Below are 6,737 nucleotides of genomic sequence, written 5' to 3'. Positions count from 1 at the left end.
GTAATATATCATATGATCATCCAACTCAAAATGCCCCATGACAGTCCATCTCATCTCTCCAATGCCTAATATGTCAATATTTATGAGTTCCATTTCTTCCTTAACAATATCTAATTTTCCTATATTCATAGTTCTCACATTCCATGTCACAGTCACTAGTGTCTGTTACAGCTGTTCCTCTTCCTTTGTATTTCCATAATTGAAAGTTCCACCTCAGTTGCCCTTTCTGTTATTCTACATGTATTCTGTTGTACATAGGGTTTTCAATAGGTGTTATTGTCTGTTACTCTATATAGTATGTGAGTCAGAGCTTCAAAATCCTAGCCTCCACAGAGACACTTGTTTTACCCTCTTAAAGACAGATATAAATATATGGATGTATAGATACAATGTAGAGCAATATAAATATCAAAAGACCTCTTCTTGAGACATAAGTAGTAAGTCATGTTCATTGGAACTCTGTCATTTATTTACAATTGTTTTCTATTTCTGTTTTATATGAAAATTCCAAGAAGAGAATTCTGGTGAGCCCCATTGTATCTCTTTCTATCACTTGGTCAAGAAAAAGAAGAGGGTCTTTTATTGGTGGTTACACCAAGACTTCTAAGACTTTATGTTTTGGAGAAGTGGTTCCCAAAGGAAGAGGGATAGTTCTTGGCCTACAAATCTGAAATACTTAAAGTAAAGGATGTTGAATGAAATGGTATTCCAGAATCTTAGTGGTGTATGCTCTTATTTCAAATAAAATACTTGAAGTCATTATTTAAAGTAATAAGCGATGAGAAAAGATGAATACTAAAACACAAAAACCAAAGTCAAAGGAGGCAGAATCAACTCTTGTAGCAAAGAGATAGGTCACCAACTTCTGAGAAACATGGATTCTTAACTTAACCTTTTAAAATGTATCTTTTCTTAGCTGCTGAGTTTGAGCCTAGAACTCCAGAAAAATTCTTAGTTCCTTAGTAATGGTTAGTTTCAGGTGATCAGAATTCCTCTTCTGCTGCATGGTGTTGAACCAGTTCTAACCAGTTCAGCTTTGCTGCCAAAGTAAAACTGGCATGGACTCAAGTTTATAAGATGTGGGTATATCAGAACAACAACTAAAACAGAATTTGAGTCAACAGCTTTCTAGAAATTTTACCCCTTTCCTAGAAAAAAAAAAGGGCCAGTGAGAACATGAATGGAAACCAAAACTCTTAAACAAAAAACGTTAAAATAGTGCCCTGTTCAAATGTGGTAACTGACCACACAGCATTGAATGTGGGTTACTATCCGTAACCACAATAATCCAATCTTCTACCTCAGGCTCCTGAAAGAAGCTCTATTATTTCTTCCAAATCTCCCATTACAAACCTTCAACCCATAACTTTCTTCATTATAGTTAATTTGAGTCTATTTTTATTTTCTTGTGTTGGCCATAAGTGAACAAGTTCAAAGGCCTGATTAGAAATGTACTAGAAACTTTCTTATCTTTCTCTCAAAGGCCATTTAAACTTTTTAGGATCTCATATTTCTATCTGGTCGACTTATTGGAGCTGGTACTGACATCCGTTGTCTTCAGCGTGATAAACGCCTTGACTTCAGGTCTTCTATTCTCCTCCAAAAACATTTCTTTCTCATGGCTAACAGTTCTTACCTCCCTTTTTCTAAGACTGCTTATAAAATTTAGCTCATTAACTGTGGTATATGGCGCTGTAAAATATCTAGGGAGAAAGTTCATATTAATGCTTATTTAAAACCCAATGAATATAAAGCGTTATTATTGGCAGAAGCGATACAATTATAGTGGCAGTGAATTCAGCAGATAGGGCGTTTTTCCTAGTCCAGAGAGAGAACATAATCTTAGGCTTTATGAAATTTTAATTAAATGAATGTATAAACTCAAATAATATATCACAGACATAAGACATACAGACTTTCAATTGTTCCCTGGAGATTTTATGTTCTTGAATTGCCAAAAAGAGAAATACCTTGCAGATGGACCATCTTTGCAACACGTTGTGCTTATGTCTTCAATTTGTTTTACATCCTACAGGAAAGATGAATAAGAAAGCTCATTTATCTGATACAACTTAGTATGTATGTATTCATATTATATATATATATGAATTTCTATAAATAACATACATATACAATCAAGAGGTTCTAAATATAAAATAATTTTTAGATATCATTTACCTCAAACATCCTGGGTTTAATTTGAAACTTGGATTCATAATTACCTATGACTAAATATGCTAATTTTTTTGTCCACTCTGCCTGAAATCTTACAGCAGTCAACTCATTTAAAACATCGCTAAGATGATAGGTGTACATTAGCAGAAAGGATCAACTCCAAATTGCTGAAGGACAAAGATTTCACTTTAAGGACCAAGTTGTTTCTGACTCATGGTATTTTCAATTGCTTTATATACATCTGAAAGTTTCACAACCAATAAAGACGTGCAAAGCAGAATCAATGTCTTTGAATTCTGGTATTGAGGAAGAATATTGAAATCACCACAGACTGCCAATAGCACTAACAACTCTGTTTTAGAAAAAGTACAAAAAAGAAACTTCTAGTGGCAATGATAGTGAAACATCATCTCACATACTTTGGGCATGTTGTCAAAAGAGGCTAGTTCTTGGAAAAATAAGTCATTCTGGGAAAGGTGAAAGGTCAGAGAAAGACAGGAAGACTCTCAACAAAATAAACTGACAAAGTGACAGTAACAATGGACTCTAAAACGGCAGAGATAAAGAGAATGGCACAGGATAGAGCGAGGTTCAGACCTGTCGTTCAAAGGATTGTTATGAGCGGTAGCCATTCAACAGCAATTAATAACAACAAGATCAATTTTATCCTAGAGGTTGTGTCTTGTTATATTGAACAAAATTTAGCATGTACTGTATCTGGATGGGATCTATAGATGACAATCAACTCCATTACCAATGGAAAAATCTGAATTTACTAAGTTTTTTGGTACAGTCAGCTTGAAAGCTTATAGTAATAAACTCACTTGAAATTCCACTGCATTGCTAAGATTTACAGCCTCTGAAAACCTGCTGGAAGGTCAGCTATGGATTGGTTCCATAGTTCAATGCCAATGAGAATAAGCATATGTTTAAAAGCTTATTTATAGTACAAATTATCAGAAGTAAAATGTAAAATAATTCTTTTCAATAATTTAACCTTCAAGCTCTGGTTCTTATGAATTCAAACACAGCTATTGAATGGCATGAAACTAAGAGTCTTATTTTATTTTATTGAATATTTTTATTGGTTTTCATATAAGTATTCCTTTACGTTATGTTTCATTCACATACTTTGTGTTTTATGCAATCTTTCATTTACATTGTGTTCTATACAATTATTCATATACACTCTATTTTATATTATTTTTAATTTGTTTGTTACAAAGTTAATATTCTTCCTTCACATTGTTTCATACAGTTATTCTTACGCATTATGCTTTATAAAATCAAACAATGTCATACTTGGCACTGAATGAGAAAAACTTTATTAAAGCATTCTGTGTAACAGTATACAGAGATGTTACTAATGGTTAATATTGATAGAAAGGAGACATAGATCTATCAAGATCCAGATTAAAATTTCCATGCCTTTCATGTCCTAATTTGTTTTTCAGAATTTCTGCTCCAGAAGAAATAGAATGTGATGATCAGAATGTCCACTAAAGATATCCACATCCTACTGTGCAGAATCTATGAATATGGTGTCTTGTTGTTGTTGAGTTGGAACCAGCCCATATTTGACCCTCCAGCAGGTTTTTAGAGATAGTCCATCCTTCTCCCCAGGAGCAGCTGGTGGATTCAAACTGCTTACCTTTAATATTGCAGCATAGCTTCTTACCACCAGACTACAAGAGCTCCACATGAATATGGCTCATCTCTTACCAAAAATGAATTCACAAAAATAATGAAAATTGTTATTATTATTGTTTTCAAGTTGTCTCCTATTCATGTTATTATTAGGTAGCAGCTACTCAACTCCGACTCCTATCAGCCCATGCACAACAGTGTGAAGCTGCTCAATACTATGTATCCTTACAGTTTCAGGCATACTTAAATCCATTGTTGTAGTCAGTATGCTAATCCACCTCCTTGAGGGTGTTTCTTTCTTTCACTGACCAATATTTTCCCATCCTTAATGATATCATGTACAACAGAATGAAATGTTAGCCAGTCCTGCCCCATCCTTACAAGTGCTTCTGTTTTGCCATTTTTGCAGCCACTGCTCAATCCATCTCACTCATCCCTCTCTCTTATGTAGACCTTTTACTTAAAGAATAATGTGTTCTTCTTACAATGGACTCTTCTTTCTTATTGCCCAAAATAAGTCCTGCGGAGTAAGTTATCCTTACTTCTAAGATAATGGACTTTAACAAAAAGAGAATATGCTGCATTGCCAAAGTGGGTTCAATCTAAAGAAATGAAAAATTAGCTCTACATTTGGAAACTTTTTCAAGCAGGAAGCAAGGCCAATATTGGTGAAGGGGCTGCCCAAGATAGTACAAAGATTACAAGGACTCAATGCAACATACACTTTTCTTAATTTAAAACAGTGTACTTTTGGAAGCAGGAGTGACATCCACTTCCTAAATAATATGCCTCTGGAAACTCTGAATTTTGATAAATAATGATATTTACAGAAAGGTTTCAGGCCTTTTGCTCATAGGATTGCTAAGTCGTGCTTGACTCAGTGTCCATCAACTACAACAACAGTGTTCCCTTGTTCTGTTCACACAAAAAACTTTCTTTAAGTATAGGTTTTGTGTGAGCATGATTTAGTGTTCTATGATTCCCATTCTTCTCAATGTTAGTCATAATTTTCTGATTTACACTGTCAAATTTCTTTGTGTAGTCAATAAGCATAAGTAGACATTCTTCATGTAGTCTTTGCTTTCAGCTAGCATTCATCTGACATCAACAATGCTATCCCTGGTGCCAAACCTCTTCTAAATCCAGTTTGAATTTTTATCAATTCTCTGTGTACTGTTCTAGTAGTTTTTAAAAGATTTTTAGTGATATTTTACTTGCATGTGATATTAATTTTATTGTTCAATAATTTCCACATTCTGTTAGATAACTTTTATTTATTTTTTTGTCTTGAAATTTTTTAGTAAATTTTAGTGCAAGTTTGCAAAAAAAAGGTCTAACAATGTTCATAACAGATAAGAACATAGAAACAGCTCAAATGTCCAATCACAACTCAACAGATTGAGACATTGTGGTATATTCATACAATGGAATACTATGTAGCACTCAGGAGCAACGGTTTTGAAAAATACTATGTAATTTCGGAGAGGTTGGAGAGCATGATGCTGAGTGAACTAATGCTGTCTCCTAAGGATAAATACTGCACAAGGCCATTATTGTAAAAATAGAAGAATAACTAGTAAAACATGTACAAAAATTCAAAGGGGGGATGAGAAAGCTGAGGGGTGAGGATAGATAGGGGTAAAACCACAGGGATGGATAGGGGGTTTTAGGGGAAGAGAATGGGAAGGATCCAGATGAAAAGACAGAGGTGGGCAAGGTCCAGTAGTGATTGATGTTATTTTGTTTTTGACAATTAATGTGGCAGTACTTTTTTGTTGTTGCTCTTTTGCACACATACCTAGTGCATGTGAATAGATATTTTATCCTGGTGTATAATTACTATTGATGCAATATTTGCTCTTGAAAAAAAATTAATTGCTTTGCAAATTTGTTTTGGTTCCTGCATCACTTTTTATTGGAAGATTAAGGGTTTTTATTAAATAAAGATGTAATTTTAAATGTTAGGGCTCTCCTGAGATGAAATTGATCAAACTGCTTCATGTTGACCTAATACAAAATTGCAACAAAAATGAAAGTTTTCATACTTTTTAAAGAAATGACATATTGAGAGTATAAAGTTACAGATGCAAAGCAGCTTTTAATGCAACTCATGGCACTTAAATAATATTAGTTTTCTTTGTTGGTTTTAAAATCTCAGTTCCCTGGGAATAAGAGGAGGTATTAAAGATGAAAGAGAAAGTTGAAATTATAATGACATCAATTAGAGCTCTTCCAAATTACAGAAAGCTCTTTAGAGATTTCACAGATTCTTGAATATACTTCTAGGGCTTTAACTGACTAGCTCAGGTTTACTCTCCCAATAATCTGTGATCCCACCAGCTGTCTGTACATTTATCACACCTTGGTAGTATTGTTATGAGAGCATGTTGCTATGATATTGAAAATTATGTCACTGGTCTTTCAAATATCAATACGGTGGACAGATTTCAATGCCATTTCCAGATTGGGATGGATTAGGAAGAAAAATCAGACAGCCTTCAAAAATGGGGCCTTAAAAACCCAGCAGATCACAAAAAAGGCATTCCTTGAGTCATTTGCTTTGGAGTGTTCATCCGTTTGATTCAAGGGATCAGTTGCTAGGAGAGCAGCACATCATATCAGGGGAAGTAGAAAGTCAGCAAGGGTGAGGGAGACCTTCGAAGAGATGGATTTGCACAGTAACCACAACAGTGGACTTGTAGCACTGGACAATGTTTTGTTCTATTGGTCACCATGAATTGGAGAATTCATGAATTGGAGTCTGCTAGAGAGTAGTCATTTATCTCTCAATCTGTAAAAAGAGTGATCCAAATCATGTCTTTTAAGTATAAAACTACTAAGGGTCCTCCCTATATTTAATCATACTTAGTAATATATATATATATGTGTGTGTGTGTGTGTGTGTGTGTGTGTGT

The sequence above is a fragment of the Elephantulus edwardii genome, unplaced genomic scaffold (genome assembly GCF_000299155.1).
Source record: "Elephantulus edwardii isolate Elephantulus edwardi_28Jun2011 unplaced genomic scaffold, EleEdw1.0 scaffold00112, whole genome shotgun sequence".
Classification (NCBI taxonomy): Eukaryota; Metazoa; Chordata; class Mammalia; order Macroscelidea; family Macroscelididae; genus Elephantulus; species Elephantulus edwardii.
This window is presented reverse-complemented; position numbering follows the sequence as displayed.